Raw genomic sequence first — 17,858 nt, 5'->3', positions numbered from 1 at the left:
GGAAACAGTGGACAAGAATCCGGCACAGAAAGGCATTATCGTACTTCAGTCGGTACAAAACAAAGGATCCAAAAACCATATGCGAAATGTGATTTCAACTAGAAAGAAATGGAAGGTGCTTACACCTGGGAAGTTTTTTTCGGATTCTGAAACTACAATGTTCATAGATGAGAAAAATAAAAAAAGCAAAAAACTCGCCGGAGCGCTTTTTAAATAAATCGCGATTCAAGTTCCCATTTTAAGGGGAGTCCTATCGGATTGGTGGTTTTTACCAAATTAGGACAATGGATTGACTGTATCGCCTCCTTATAAAACAATGTCATTACTGCAATTTCCAAACTTAAGCTTATATGTATATGTATCTCAAAAATGGTACAACCTAGGAACAAATTATGAAAGCCAATTTTGTAGAGGATTTTCACAGCTACAACATATTATTTAGTCCCATTTCGAAAGGATTTGCAGTTTTCAAGCTAAATCCTGAAGAGTTAAGAAAAAAATTGAAAGTTTGATCTGAACCGCTGTATCTCAAAAATGGTAAAACCTAGGAAAATATCAATCAGCCAATCTTGTAGAGGATTTTCACAGCTACAACATATTCTTTAGTCCCATTTCGATAGGACTTGCGGTTTCCAATTTGAACTTCTATATCTCATTAACGGTAAAAACTACGAAGATGTCATAAAAGCCAATCTTGTAGAGAATTTTCATAGCTACAACATTTTCTTTAGTCCCATTTCGATGGGACCGAGCAAAATCGTGAAAACCTAAAAAACTCTTAAAAGTGTCAACTTGAATAGCGATTTTTTTTTGATTGTTTTTTTTTTGATTTTTCTCATCTATTAACATTGAAGTTTTAGAATCCGCAAAAACTTCACAGATGTAAGCACTTTCCATTTAAATTTGGTTCAAGAGCACCGTGCACCTCATGTTTGTGAAGAGGTTTGAAAGGAACTATCCTCAAAAAGTTAAAAGGAAACTTCCTACCAGCAAAATTCCCACTTCAAGTGGAGGAATGGTCCCTGTCGAACCCCTATGTACGTTGCGACTGTGGGAACCTCCTGTTCTAGTGGTAGAACGGTTTTGAAACCGGTTTCTTGGCAAGCCTTCGGCTATCCTAACCATCTCAAAGGGACAATCCCACGGCGCCTGGTTCTATGTATCGAATTAACTTGGATAAATCCTCGACCAGGGGCCATTACCTCAACAATTATGTTCTTGTATTCTTATATTTTTTCATAATGGTATCGGCAATATATCCCGTCCAGGGATAGTGATCCATCCGCACATCGCACACTGGTCGAAACCATTGATCTAGCAGCGCAAAAGTCAAAAAATCAAAGTAGGTATAAAATTGCGAAATGTTTTCCATTGTATCGATTACAGACACTCTGCTGACTAATTTTGTTTTTACTTTTTTGTTGTTGTAAATATTCCCTCAGTTATTCACTGTCAAGTGCAAGAAATTTTGATGCATCAGAATTTAACAATATTGTTGCCAAAAACCTGATTTCATATTTGTTTAATTGTTAAATAAATTCGTAATAAAACTAAACAAACTTTATTTTTTGTTTAAAAGGGAGAGTGTAAAGCTAGTTTCACATTAGGCAAATATTTGCTCTAGCTACCGGGAGTGTGCGCTTACTGAGAGTAAATAATGCATTGATATTTATGCTCAATTGCTCTCAGTAAAAACCATGGCACAATTACCCAGGTAGTGGCATCGTAAAATTTTGAATATGTTATGTCAAAACTTTCTTTATGTTGTTGGGGAAATTACAACAAACGTAATTTTTTTTTATAAAGGGATTTGACTTTTCATGTTCGATCAGCTGGTGTGATACCACTACCTGGTAGTTCTGTCATGGTAAAAACACACTCCCTGTCGCTGGAGCAAATATTTGCCTAGTGTGACCCTAGCTTAAGTTAAATTCAGACAAAAGTTAAAAAAGTGTAAGTTAAAAATAGACAAAATCCTAACAATAATAGGTGTGTCTTTTTACGTGATAATTTGTAATAATTATTACGAAATGTTACTAAATGCTGTCTTTTTACACAAAAGTTCAGTAAAAGAGAGCGAATAGAGAGAACAATTTTGACAGTTGTTTGCTGAGAAATTGCTAAAAGTTGCTGAAAGAATTTTTCCCAGCAACATTTAGCAAGTTCCATCAGCTGTTTTTAATCATCTGGTAATGGTCAGCTGCTCAATGTTTATCTTATTTTTGTGGGAAAATACTATAAATATTACGATTCTGGTTTATTTATTGACTATTTTATAAATATATTTATTATTTTTAATTTATTTTGCTTAAAATTTAATAACTTTTTCGTTGCTTTGGAGTAATTTCTTCGTTCATGCATTGGCGCCAATGTTTTTGCTTTGGTTATCAACTGTTATCTTGCTAAAGTTTACTAAATGCTGTCTTTTTACTTTTTTCTCTATTTTCGTATCAAAGAGCAAAATCTCTCTTACTCTCTGAAAAGAAGTTACTGAATAATTATTACTAAAAAAAAAAAGTTAGCAAGATAACAATTGATGACCGAAACAAAAACATTGGCGCCAATGCATGAAAGAAAAACTAACTCCAAAGCAATAAAAAAGTTCTTTAATTTTAAGCGAAATAAATAAAAAATATTTAATATATTAATAAAATAATCAATAAATATAGCTGATTTGTAATATTTTTCCACAAAAATAAGATAAACATTGAGCAGCTGACCATTTGCAGATGATTAAAAAACAGCTGATCGAACTTGCTAAATGTTGCTGAGAAAAATTCCACTGAAACCCCAAATACCAAATTACACCTAATTTGGCGGGAAAATGTAGCTTAAAACCCCCAAAATACTGAAAATCGGGAGGTACCTTAAAAGGGGCCTATACCCAAACGTGAACCTATGTAAACAATTTTTAGTGGAAAGGTTTAGTGGTCACTAGAAACCCTAAGTATCAAATTACAACTAATTTGGAAGGAGGTACCGTTATATGGGGGCTATACCAAAATATAAGCCGATGTTGTTCATATTTAGTCCATTATTATCCACGGACACATACTGAGTTTGTGCAAACTTTCAGAAAGATATCTCCATTCGTTTCCAAGTTATTAATTTCGCGCTGCTAGATCAGTGATTTCGACCACAGTGCCTCGGTGAGATATAATGGATGTGGGGAATAGATGCACTTTTGAGGCTACTCTGGTCTTAGCAGCCTTCAGGACTACTGCGATAGAAGTTATGTTGCTGCTTTAAAACATCTACCAACGTGTCTTCAACTTTGTCTCTTTCGGAATACAAGACACCCCCGATGTCTTTCCAACAACAACGTTGTTCAGTGCCCCGAAAACGCACAATTTCAGCAATTCAATTGTAACGGTCTACGCAACAGCGAATCCAGAAAACAAAGTTCAAAGTCACCTCGTCCCAAATTTCAAAGTCACAACGTTTTGCAAATAATTCGTACAAGAAGCGGAGGGAGGCGGACTTGCCTTCTTTATACGCCAGTCTGTCCCGTACCGACCTATCTTGCTTGAGCTTGACTCTGGAATGCATGGGGGTAGCAGTAAAGTGTGGGACTGTCAAGGTTGACTTGCTTAATGTTTACATACCGCCGGTGAATAGCTGTGTCTTGCCTTATATAGTGCATGAGCATTCCGTCCTCGGCAAGAACCAGAAGGGTACAGCGCTGGCCGAGCAAATTGATAGCTACGAGGATAAAAGAAGATTGCCACTGCTCGCCAGACATGTCCCTTGTGGCACCACCTGGTCTAATAAATATCGTGTCCTGGCAAATCGTTATTTCCCATGGCTCAGACCATTTTCCGATTACCGCCTTACTTTTCTGAACAATGGAAAAGCTTCTATACCGTATAAGAACCCTCCCAGCCGAGGAGGTACCACCATTATTTACGATGAGCATTGGGCCGACACGGAATCTAAATGGTAATACTTAAGCAACCGGATAAAAGAGGGATTGAATATTGACTAAAGAAGGGCTCGGTATGTCGATCAATCTACCACTTGATGAATTGTTAGGCCACTGTGCTACTGCATCGGCAAACATCTACCTTGAGACGATATAGCTCAGATGACTTATGGAACCTGAAAGCTGAGTAGCCAATGCAATCGGATCTATGGTCTCTCAACTTAAGGGGTTACTTCTACTTGTCACTTTCAAAAAATCGGAAAAAATATTATTGGCTTATTTTGAAGTACAGGTAGTTTAGAGTATGCCGCAAAAAATTTCAACACGATCGGAGCAAAATTGCCTGAGATATGAGCATTGGAAGAGAACAATTTATTGTGATTTGTATGTGGCGTGGAAACTTTAAAGTTTAAACGCGGGTTTCTCGAAATGGAATTTTTGAAGTCGGTGCCAACGATAGCTCGAAAACGAATCGACCGATCTTCATATGGTTTGGAGAGCCTATTATTTTTTCATTTTTTTTGCCCGAATTTTGGACAAAAAACTGTCAATTTTTTCGTTAAAATTAGAATTTTTGACAGCTCACAATTTTTTTGCATTTTCAAAAATTATTATTTTTTTATGTTTTTAGCAGCGTACGTAAAAATACTTTAAATAACATTTCCAATCATTTTGTTTCGTATTTTACATATGTAGGAACAATACAAAACGAAACATAACCCACGTTGGCCGAGCTCGCTGTTTAGTTTCGTTTTGTTTACATTCGTGAGTGCGAACAAAACGAAAAGTACTCAACTCCACAAGAGCAGATAGAAAACGGAATAATACTAAACACATGTGAATAAATCAGAAACGTTTGGTGGTTGATAAAATATTCACTGTGGTATGTTGATGTTAGTTTATAGGGTTGTTAAGCAATCACATGTGTGTGTGTGTGCCTGTGTGTGTCATTGACCATAACGCACGGCAAACGTTTGCCAAAAAATCTTTTTGTTTTGGTGGTGAATGAAACAACTGGGCAAAGCAAAACCGAAGTACATTTCAGCAATCGTACAGTTTTCATATTTTTACATTGAAAAGTTTGAGATTTTGTTTTGGTTGTGAGAATGAAACGATTCAGGAAGTTGAAAAGTTTGTGGATTTGTGTGATTGGTACGGGAATCGTTTTGTTTGTTTCCGTTCATTGGTTTTTAGTGCAATATACTTTTGTTGAATGGAGCGTAACTACAAAGGTTCTCTAAGGTCCAGTCCAATTTTTTTACTAATTAATTTGGACTTCCCAGATTCCGAATAACCACAATTTAGCTGCAAATCTTGCTGATAAATGGTCTTGAAAAATAGATTAAATACTCAAAATACTCAAAATCTGTCGGTACAGTTATATGGGGGCTATATCAAAATGTAGACCTATGTTCACAATTTTTGATGGTGAAGATGTATGTATAACCAACGAGAACCTCCTATGCCAAAATTCAGCTTATTTGGTCTGAAAATGTTGACAAAATCCTAACAATTCCGAATATTGGGAGTTACCGCTATATGGGGACAATATCAAGGCGTAGACCTATATCCACAACCCCAAATACTGGCAACACTGGCAACCCCAAATACCAAATTACACCTAATTTGGCCGGAAAATGTAGCTGTAAACCCCCAAAATACTGAAAATCGGGAAGTGCCTTAACCCTCCGTCATGCACATGTTCTGATAGTGACGTATGTAGCGCATGTATCTGGCCAGATACAGTATGTATTTCAGTACATTTATATGAAAAATATACTATTTTAGTGATAATATTATATTGTAATATTGTTATCATGCCAGGCAGATATATATTTTCTCTTTTTTTGTTTTTAGTACATGCTTAACCCGTGTAAAAAATATGAGAAATAAAAAAAAGAAAATTTGTATTTTTGTGTTTAATGTCAAAAAAAGTTGTTATAAAGTTCATTTCAATTAAATTTAGTAGTTATAAATTAAGTTTTAATTAATTCCTAATTAAAAAGTCTTTCACAGCTTCAGGTAAGCAACTAAAACATGTATACTCTGATTTCGAATGTTGTAGGCATACCGGATTGGAGCACTTGGAACAAAAAAAACGAGTAAGTCGGCGAATTTTATCATCTCCCAATGTACAAAGCAGACAACTCTTTCTCTTTTGTAAAGTCTCAGCACCACTTGAGCTAGGAACTACTACTGGAATCTGAAATAAAAAAGAAAAACGAGGAAAATGAGATGTAATGAAGGGCAATGTTATATCAATCAAACTTACATTTAGTGGTCTTCCAAAATACGATTCCATGGCTAAACGAGTGTTGAACTGTTTGATGATGTGAATGTTGTTCATTCGATTTTCAATATTTGGAAGAACCAATGTATCAGCTAACGTAGTGAGAAAATCTCTTCTAGCACTATTTTTATTGAGACCATCAACTTCTTTACAAATACAAAATGCAGCCAGTGCCATGGTGTCCAGCATATTGCAGAAAAACGCAAAGGTCCATCGTCTTGTTGGCCGCTTTGTAGTAAACTGTGTAAGCATTTGGTCCATACAATCTACGCCAGCTTTATTTTTATTGTAAAAGATAATTGCTTCGGGTTTCATTGCTTCCCCTTCACAATGTTTCGTATAATGAACTGTCGAAAGTAGGTTCACACATTTATTTCTTTTTGGCACGTAGCTGCAAATTGATACCAAATTTTCGTGGAATCCAAATAACGATGACAAAACAGGACGAAAACGATCCTTTTTCATATCGTTAGGAATACATGTTTTATTGGAACGAATGGTACCAACAAATCCCAGACCAATTCTGGCCAGACGCTTTACTCCTTCTAAAGTAGTAAAAAAGTTGTCAGCTACAATTGTACGGCCAGTATTGCTGTACGGCTTTGAGAGTTGTATCAAAACATTTTCACCTTGATTCACTTCCCGTTCTTCTCCTTCTTGTCGACCGGTATAGAGCATTCCTTGCAGTGGATATTTCGATTTGGAATCGCAAGCCCACCAAAATTTGATGCCATACTTCGCTGGTTTTGATGGTACGTATTGAGTAAATTTAGTTTTTCCACGATATGGGAACAGTTGTTCTTCAATTGTTATGCAGCCATGCGGACTATAGTTTTTGGCAAGATTTTCATTTAAAAAATTCCAAACGTCACGAATGGGTGCAGCTTTGTCATTCCGCAATCGTTGAGCGCGTGTTCTACCATCATCAAAACGAATGTATCGTGCCAATACAGAGAATCGATTAAAAGACATGGTTGCTCTGAATATGGGTAGATTATTTGACTGCCACAAAGCTTTTGTAGTTTGCATATCATTGTGGGAATAACCAGCTGCCAAAAGAATGCCGACGAATGCGTCTAATTCAGTTGTGGTCAAATTTGTCCAAACTTTTTGTTTTTTACTGGGATTAGCTGCATTCCACTTATCGACTACAGCTTTGCCATGGCGGTTCGTTTCAGAAATGATAATAAATGTTATGTTTGGTGTGAAAAATGTTTTGAACACCTCAATTGGAACACTGTTTTGATCTTTCGGACCAGGTCGAAAACGCATGATGTTGTGTTGACGTAAACGAACTTCAATAGTTGGTTCATTTTTACACCATATAGTACCGTCCTTACCAAGAAAGGATTCTTCGGTAGCATTCTGTTCTTTAATTTCTTCATCGTCGTTACCATCAACTCCAATATTTGGTTCATTTTTACACCATATAGTACCGTCCTTACCAAGAAAAGATTCTTTGGTAGCATTCTGTTCTTCAATTTCTACATCGTCGTCACTATTAACTCCAATATTTGGTTCATTTTTACACCATATAGTAGCGTCCTTACCAAGAAAAGATTCTTTGGTAGCATTCTGTTCTTCAATTTCTTCATTGTCATCACCATCAACTCCAATATTTGGTTCATTTTTACACCATATAGTACCGTCCTTACCAAGAAAAGATTCTTCGGTAGCATTCTGTTCTTCAATTTCCTCACCGTCGTCACTATCAAACACCTCATCTGCTTCGACAACCCAAGCATTTTCGACATCTGAGGCATCGCCATCGTCTGGCATATAATTTAGATCCATATCGTCGTCATCTCCTGGGAAGTCATCGATCTCATCATTTGCAACCACTTCTTCAGCGGCTCTTTCACGCTCTAACTCATTGGCCAATGCTTTTGCTAGTCGTGTATGGAAATTCGCATTACCACAACTAAATCGCGTATTATAAACAAACTCTACTTCTTCATCCATTTTTTTCGAATAAATGAAAATTCTTCCGCAAATTATTGTCAAAGTTCACTATGAACTGAAGCGAAAAAATATAAAAACAAAAAACAACACTTGTTTGTGTTTACTTTCACTGCTGTGAGAGTGATTTGAGTAAACAAACGCAGAGAAAAATAAAAAGCATCAATAAAGTACAGAACTCTTCATACAAAATGTGTGTGTATCTGGTCCACTGATGGGCAAATTGCGAGAGACTCATGTATTTTTTACACTTTTGTGTGTGAGGCAGAGCATTTCTGCCCATCAGTGATCTGGTCAGATACATGCGCTACGTATACGATGTATAGATGAAAAAATCTGCATTCATTTTTGGTCTGTTCCTTTACTTTTGAAAATGGCAAAACCGGCAAAAGTTGTATGAATTGTATGGTGTCTGAAGTAAAGGAACGCTTTTCGAGTAAAAAGTTGTAAAAATTGAAGATTCGTGCACGTAAAGGAACAGAGCTTTTGTTTGCTGTTTTTTTTTAATGTATTTTTCATAAAACGATACCATAGTCCCAATTTACATTAGGCGAGTTTACTTGCGGCAATTGTCAGTTTGATGGAGAGAGAGGTGAGGCATATGGTAACCCTTTGCCTCTCAGCCCCCTCTCTCACCTACAAACTGACAATTGCCGCAAGTAAACTCGCCTAATGTAAATTGGGACTTACAATATTTGTAGAGGGTACCTGGAGACTCAAGCCCCTAGGTAAATTAGAAATATATTTAAATCACAGTTGAATTCGTAAAATATCTGGCCAAATACATGTGCATGACGGAGGGTTAAAAGGGGCCTATACCCAAACGTGAACCTATGTCCACAATTTTTAGTGGAACGGTTTAGTGATCACTAGAAACCCTAAGTATCAAATTACAATTTGATTTGCAATAATAATGGGCTGGTAATTTTAAATGGAAGAGTTAGAGGAGACGATCGCGGAAAATATACATTTGCTAATAAAAATGGCAGTTCCGTAATTGATTTGTGCGCCATCTCGACTGAGATGCTTGACGTCGTGAGTACTTTTCAAATTGAGAATCAAATGTGGTCCGACCATTTCCCAGTTGTAGTAACACTAGCTTTTCCGAACTCGAAACCAAATATGATGAATAAATCAAAACTTTTACCAAAACTGCCGTGGAAAAATTGAAATAAAGATTATTATCAAAATTCCTTGAGCCGTAAAACAGAAATATTACCATCAAACTATAAACTCAAAGATTTAATTAGGACAATACATGATTCTTATCCTAGGAATTCATATACAAAAAATATGAATGCCAAAAATAAATGGTTTGATGCGGTATGTTGGAGTAGCAGAAAGAAGACTATGCATTTACTTAATATATATCGAACATCGGAAAACGCAAGAGACAGATTGTCATATGCAGAACAAAGGAAAATGTATTTAAATGTACTGAAAGTCAAAAATCAGATTACTACAAATCCTTGGAGGAAAAACTTGATAATACGTCAGAAAGTAAGTCCTGGTGGAAACTAGCTAAGGAAATAAGACAGGTGGATGAAAATACGGATTGTTATATATCTGCGGATTTCCTAAAGAATTATTTCAACGACCTTTTAAACCCGATAAGTAACATTTGCCCTATTTTGTATGCGCGTCCTAATACTAGTGATGCACTTTTAGATGAAGAGTTCACAGTTGAAGAAATTAAAGACCAACTCAGAACATTAACAAATAATAAGGCGCCAGGAGATGACCGTGTCCCCTATGAGTGCTACATGCATGCGACAGATGATTTCTTAATGCGGCTATGTGATTGTTTCACCAGGATCCTAAGATTATGAAATGTTTCGTACTGGAATAATATTTCCCATACATAAAAAAGGTGATACGAATGACGTGAAAAACTACAAAGGTATTACGTTCATGAACTGTATTGGAAAGTTTATGATTGGTATGATTAACAAGAGAATAGTAAGTTGGATGGACAGACACCATATTCTAAACGAGAACCAGGCGGGTTTCCGGTAGGGCTATTCAACTGTCGATAAAATTTTTAATCTTGCCGCAATTGTACATTTAAAGTACTATGAAAACAAAAAAGTGTATGCCTTTTTTGTTGATTTTAAGGCTGCTTTTGACAGAGTACCAAGGGATCTTCTTATATATAAGCTGTGTGAGATAGGTCTGTCTTCAAGAATTATAACTTTTGTTAATGAGATATATAAAAATACAAAGTCAGCAGTGTGGTCAAGCAGTCAATTGTCTGAATATTTTGATACTGGAGTAAAGCAAGGTTGTTTATTGTCGCCGACTTTATTTGCCATTTACCTTAATGACCTTCATGATCACCTAGAAGGGGGGCTTTACGTTGAAAAAACAAACATTCGTCTACTTATGTACGCCGATGATATCGTGATAATGGCTGATAACCCCACAATTCTACAACAAATGATCGATAAACTAGATACATACTGCGAAAAATGGGGCATGGAAGTAAACCAAGCTAAATCCGAAATAATGGTATTTAGAAAAGGAGGAAAACTTTCGGCAAGAGAAAAGTGGACATACAAAGGCGAAATGTTACGAATTGTTAATGAATATAAGTATCTTGGAATAATCTTAACCCCAAAATTGTCTTTTAGTAAGCCTCTAACCAAAAAAGATGAAGCAGCCAAAATGACTTTAAATTCAACATGGAAAACTTTTATCGCCAAAACATCGATATATTTAACCACAAAATGTAAGCTTTTCCTAGCCGTTTGTCGCTCGATATACTGCTACGGAGCACAGTTATGGGGAGGTTCATATTTCGAGGATGCGGATAAACTGTATCGCTATTTCTTAAAAGGGTTCTAAGACTTCCAGAAAGTATGCCGAATTATTTAGTCACATTGGAAACAGGATACGAAGCGGGATTCATATACACATATAGAATGCATCTACAATATTTAGGTAAAGTACTATACGATCTATGACTCGCCTCACATACTGGCGCTGCAACTTTCAAATAAAAACATATCTTGGTATAAAGACTATATGAAACAACTCGAAGACCACAATATTGACAGCAGAAATGTAAAAATGAATAAACAAAACTGGGTATATGCAAGCCAAAATTTGCTAATGGAAATGAAAAACAGAATTTATAGCTCCAATACTCAAAAAGCAAGACAAAGTGAACGCAGGTTATACAAATTTCTTGATTATAATATCGGGCCAATTTATTGTAAGCAAAATTATAGACAAGAACATATTACGCTTATAATGAAGGCTAGAGGCGACCTGTTTTAGCTAAATTTTGCCAAACACAGAACTGTAGCAGATCAGAGTTGTTCTTTATGTAATATGGGAGAAGCCGAAACATTAGTACACATCATTGGTCGATGTCCTGTACTAAACAGCATGAGGATTAGACATTTTCACAAAAACAAACGGAAATTATCTCAATCTTAAATGGTGGTGAGACTTTTTGCTGGGTAGGCTTATGCAATTACTTGAAAGAAGCACTAAATTACAGAAGTATGTTAATAAATGAATTCAATTATTACTTAATAATAAAAAACTGTTAAAAAGAAATATCTATATTTACATATAATAGTAAAAATAAATCACTTAATATTCCAGCTGACGGCTTTAATAAAACCAAGCTTTATCATTTCTTTATTTGTTTATAATAAGATTTGTACAAATACTTTTTATAACATATTTTGAAAATAAAGAAAAAAATTGAATTGAAAAAATTGAAAATTACAACTAATTTGGAAGGAAAGGATGGCTTAAATCCTCAAAATACCGAATATCAGGAGGTACCGTTATATGGGGGCTATACCAAAATATAAGCCGATGTTGTTCATATTTAGTCCATTATTACCCACGGACACAGACTGAGTTTGTGTAAAATTTCAGAAAGATATCTCCATTCGTTTCCAAGTTATTACTTTCGGGCCGCTAGATCGGTGATTTCGACCACAGTGCATCGGTGAGATATAATGGAAGTGGGGAATAGGTGCACTTTCGGGGCTACTCTGATCTTAGCAGCCTTCAGGACTACTGCGATAGAAGTTATGTAGCTGCTTTAGAACATCTCCCAACGTGTATTCAACTTTGTCTCTTTCGGAATTCAAGACACCCCCGATGTCTTTCCAACAACAACGTTGTTCACCGCCCCGAAAACGCAACATTCCCGCAATTCAATTGGAACGGTCTACGCAACATCGAATCCAGAAAACAAAGTTCAAAGTCACCTCGAGCTTGCAACGTTGCGACGATTACAACGTTTTGCAAATAATTCGTACAAGAAGCGGAGGGCGAGGACTTGCCTTCCTTATACGCCAATCTGTCCCGTAAAGACCTATCTTGCTTGAGCTTGACTCTGCAATGCATGGGGGTAGCAGTAAAGTGTGGCACTGTCGAGGTTGTCTTGTTTAGGGTAGTTTACACTATATGTAAATGTCATATGACACGAAATAAAAACATTCCATATCTACCCACGCAGGCAATGTGGAGCACTGCCGACCAAGAAGAGGGCACACAAAATTATCAATGTTTGCATCTTTTGACAGTGTGTTAGTAAGGTTGTATGGACGCATGCTGAAAAAGAAAAAGAAATCAAAACATTTGCTCTTTTTTATGTGCTCTTTCGTTGCGTTCGGGTCATGTGGGTGTGAATTGCCGAAAAACTTCGTAACTTTAACTGTACCAAGTAACGACATTGATGTGGAGACGTAATTTTATTAAATTTTTGCTGGTGTGGACGCACAAAGTAAATGGCGAAAGGAAAATCCCCAATATTACACATATTAGCGACTATATAATGATGAAAATTTAATGTCATATGTCATTTACATATAGTGTAAACTACCCCTAAATGTTTACATACCGCCGGTGAATAGCTGTGCCTTGCCTTATATGGTGCATGAGCATTCCGTCCTAGGCAAGAACCAGAGGGGTACAGAGCTGGCCGAGCAAAGTGATAGCTACGAGGATAAAAGAAGATTGCTACAGCTCGCCAGACATTTCCATTGTGGCACCACCTGGTCTAATAAATGACGTGTCCTGGCAAATCGTTATTTCCCATGGCTCAGACCATCTTCCGATTACCGCCGTACTTTTCTGAACAATGGAAAAGCTTCTATACCGTATAAGAACCCTCCCAGCCGAGGAGGTACCACCATTATTTACGATGAGCATGGGGCCGACACGGAATCTAAATGGTAATGCTTAAGCAACCGGATGAAACAGGGATTGAATATTGACTAAAGAAGGGCTCGGTATGTCGATCAATCTACCACTTGATGAATTGTTAGGCCACTGTGCTACTGCATCGGCAAACTTCTACCTTGAGAGATATGCGCATTGGAAGAGAAGAATTTGTATGTAGCGTGGAAACTTTAAACGCGTGTTTCTCGAAATGGAATTCTTGAAGTCGGTGCCAACGTAGCTAGAAAACGAATCGACCGATCTTCATATGGTTTGGTGAGCTTTATTATATATGTACATAAAAAGCTTGTCTTTAATCGAGACAGATTTTTTTTTTTTAATTTTTTGCCCGAATTTTGGACTAAAAACTCAGTCAATTTTTTTCGTTAAAATTAGAATTTTTGACTTTGACAGCTCACATTTTTTTAGGGCGAAACCTATACCTCTGCGTGTTGCGTGTGCGTTCAAAAATACAAAAACAAAATACATGTATTTCAAATTGAAAACAACAACAAATACATGTATTTTGTTTTTGTATTTTTGAACGCACACGCAGAGCTATAGGTTTCGCCCTTAAATAGATTTTTTAAAATTCGGTTTCTCTTAAAGATAAAATTACTAGGTTCTTAAAACGCACACAAAAATATACGAAGATCGGCCCACCCGTTTTCGAGCTATCGTTGGCAACCCAAAACGCTTTTATAAAAAAAATGTTTTCGCAGGTAGCCATTTACCACAAGACTAAGCAATGTTTTTTATACCCTCAGCATTTATGCTAACGAGGGTATATACACATTCATACGGGCAAAACCTGCCTCATCGAAATAATGATTTTAGACCCCAAGTATGTATGTTTGGACGAAATGTGTTTCAGACAATTTGGAGTTGATTTAGTCATGTCCGTCCGTCTGTCTGTCTAGCTGGCTGTAGCGCACCATAACTCTCGAACAGATCAACCGATTCGGCAAAATTTGGCTTTCGTAATATTTTGTCCAAACTTAGTTTAAGTTCGAAGATGGGTTAGATCGGTCCACTCCTTCCGGTACCTCCCACACAAAAGTTCGAAAATGTTCGGAAATTTTGTGCGCACGATAACTCTTGAATTGAATTGCACATCATGCAATTTCTACTAGACTTAGATGAGGTTCCAATATGAACTCAATCGGTCCACTCCTTCGGGTACCTCCCACACAAAATTTCGGATAAGTTCAGATTAGGACCTGCTCTCGAATCGCTTCGATTTTTGTTGCAACAACTTGTATTCATTGCCCCCCATACGATGGTACAAGTTTCATCAGCGGCAAGTCCATACTTCCTCAGAAAAAAAACTGAAAGATGCAAAAAGCCCCTATGACACCGTGTGTAGTGGATGGAGCGCACGATAACTCTGGAACGGATCTGCCGATTCGGTCCAAAATTTGGCCTTCATAACATTTTGTCCAAACATAGTTTAAATTCAAAGATAAGCCATATCTGTCCACTCCTTCAGGTACCTCCCCCACAAAAGTTAAAAAATGTTCGAAAAATTTGTGCGCACGATAACTCTTGAATGAAGTAACCGATTTGATCCATACTTTGCACATCATGCAATTTCTACTAGACTTAGATGATGTTCCAATATGAACTCATTCGGTCCACTCCTTCGTGTACCTCCCACACAAAATTTCGGATAAGTTCAGATTAGGACCTGCTCTCAAATCGCTTTGATTTTTGTTGCAACAACTTGTATACATTGCCCCCCATACGATGGTACAAGTTTCATCAGCGGCAAGTCCATACTTCCTTAGAAGAAAGCCTGAAAGATGCAAAAAGGCCCTATGACACGCGTGTGTACTGGTTGGAGCGCAAGATAACTCTAGAATGGATCACCGATTCAGTCCAAAATGTGGCCTTCGTAATGTTTTGTGCAAACTTAGTTTAAGTTCGGAGATACGCCATAGCGGTCCACTCCTTCAGGTACCTTCCCCAAAAATGTAATGTTCGGAAAAATTGTCCGCACGATAACTCTTGATGGGAGTGACCGATTTAGTCCATACTTTACACATGCTAATATGTTTACCAGATATAGATCAGTTTCGAATATGGACTATATTTGTCGACTCCTTCGGGTACCTCCAACACAAAATTTCGGATAGCTTCACTTTAAGAGCTGCGCTCGAATAACTTTGATTTTTGTTGAAGCAACTTGCATTCGCTGCCTCAATTGCGACGGTAAAATTTGTTTCAGGGGCAAGTCCATACTTCTTGGGAAAACAGCCCGAAAGGTGTGTCTGGAGAGCATGGTTCAACCGATTTGGTCCAAAAATAAGCATTGCACAACTTTCAGTATTTCCCCCAATTTTTAAAAAAGTTCACTAAAATGGCATGCACGATAGCTCTTGAACGCAGCAACCAATTCTGTATATCCTAATTCTTTGTCTAAATTTTTTCTAAAATTGACCATATCGGTCCTCTACTTAGGATACCTCCCCCACAAAATTTCAACATTTGTGTCTAAGTGCAGTTTAGGGTCTGTTCGAAGATCTTTTGGGATACTGTTCGTTGTGGTCCTATTTAAAGCGATATTATTTTTCCGTGTATAAGTCCATGCTTCCTGGAATACTGGTCCAAAAGTTATACGATGACCCAATGAAATGACAAGTGGGCGCGATATATATCGAAAATATATGACTCCCAAAAAAAAGTTCCACTTTCATAATGGACTATGTCCGTCGATTCCTTTAAGTACCTCCTCCGCAATCCCTTTGAAATTTAATTCTAATCCACATTTTTGTTAATAAATACTTTTTTTTAGGAATAAAGTGTTTCAAATTAAACAGGCTGAGGGTATATCTCTGTCGGCTAAGCCGACTGATACCTTTTTACTTGTCAACAACATAAATTCCAGAAATAGTTCAAGATGTGCTCTTTCAGGTACAAAAAATATCCAACTAAAAATATTGGTAGTTTCTTTGAAAAAAATTGATGAAAAATGTTTTTTTTTGCCTGCACAACTAGGGGTAACTCCTTAAAACTAGGTATGAAGATCACTGTAGGACTCTTTGCGGCTCACTGCAGGGCTAGATCTCAAACTTCAGGATGAGGTGACAGATACCATGGGATTGAAATATTTTAGTAGTAGGCTTTAGTTCCCTATTTCTATTTTTGCATAAGTAGTTATCTGTACTTCTATATAGCATATCATACATACATATGTATAGCATTTCCAAATTAAATGAAACCTTTTCCAAATTGAATGAAACTTTTTCCAAATTGAATGAAACCTTTTCCAAATTAAATGAAACCTTTTCCAAATAAAATGAAACCTTTTCCAAATCAAATGAAACCTTTTCCAAAGCAAATGAAACCTTTTTCAAATTGAATGAAACCTTTATTTTTATTGAAAGAAAAGAGCCAGAATATTTTGAAAAGAGAAAGAAATAAAAAAATATATGGGGTATCAAAAATTGTTTACTTAAAAACTAATCATAAGTAATGACCTAAAAGTGCAACTCGCTGCATGTTTTGCTTCCTTGAACTTAAACGTTTTATAATTTTTGGGCATCAATTAAGGTTATAGCGTAATAATGCTAAAGAGAGAATTAAGGTTTAAAAAATTGCTAATATATAATAACAGGGACTAATTGTATTACCTAATGAAGTGGTTCACGGTTTGCTGCTTGTGGAATTTTCAATGGACATTCTCATTACATAATTGGAGCAGTCCTGTTTATTGAGATGTTGGTTGCTATGCTCAATCACGTCAAGTTAAGTTTGTTGCATAAAAATTATCCTAAAAAAACTTTCAAAAATAAAATTGTGTGCCAGAGTCGTATTATGCGATCGGACAATAGATCGTCATACCGTTGACGTGATTGATCATTGTATCGAACAGCTCAAACAACAGACCATGATTACAAAATCGATTAGGGTCGTACCTAACATTTTCTGAGCGGCATTTTTGAACATTTTGAACATTTCGAAGCTAAAAACGTCATCATGTGGTACTTTTATAGCGGTTCTTAAAATAAGAGACGAAAAGGACATTGAAGGAAGCGAGCTAGAAGGTCGAAATGCTCTACGAAAATAATCCTCATTCGATCTGACTGAAGACAAGACATTTCATAAATAAGCTAAAACAACTGTTAACAAAGATATAACGTTAATTTCAGATGCCTTATATGGGCTTCAGCAGAAACTTAATCAGACGAAAACTCGGAATTTCGACTCACAGCGGATCTGTGCTTCGGGATTCTTAATATACTCACCAAGGGCTTTCATCCCCAAAAGGAATTATCTCTGCCCCAGATTTTCACTTCCATTTTGTGTCACAGTGTTATTAGGATTTTTTTTTAAACCTAAATTCTCTCTTTAGGATTATTTCGCTATAACCTTAATTGATGCCCAAAAATTATGAAATGTTTATGTTCAAGGAAGCAAAACATGCAGCGAGTTACATTTTTATGCCATTACTTAAGATTAGAATTTAAGTAAAAAATCGTTGAAAATCCATATAATTTT

General features: G+C 36.5%; 1 protein-coding gene across 8 annotated transcripts in view; it reads right to left on the bottom strand.

The window, feature by feature from the left end:
• Pura (Puratrophin-1-like) overlaps nt 1-17,858 on the bottom strand; it is a 326,190-nt gene that overhangs the window by 11,413 nt on the left and 296,919 nt on the right. The gene's annotated exons all lie outside the window — the stretch shown is intronic.

This window comes from Musca autumnalis, unplaced genomic scaffold (assembly GCF_047663935.1).
Source record: "Musca autumnalis isolate F117 unplaced genomic scaffold, ASM4766393v1 scaffold_4, whole genome shotgun sequence".
Taxonomy (NCBI): Eukaryota; Metazoa; Arthropoda; class Insecta; order Diptera; family Muscidae; genus Musca; species Musca autumnalis.
The sequence above is the reverse complement of the archived record's forward strand: the minus strand, read 5'-3'. Positions and strand labels throughout refer to the sequence as shown.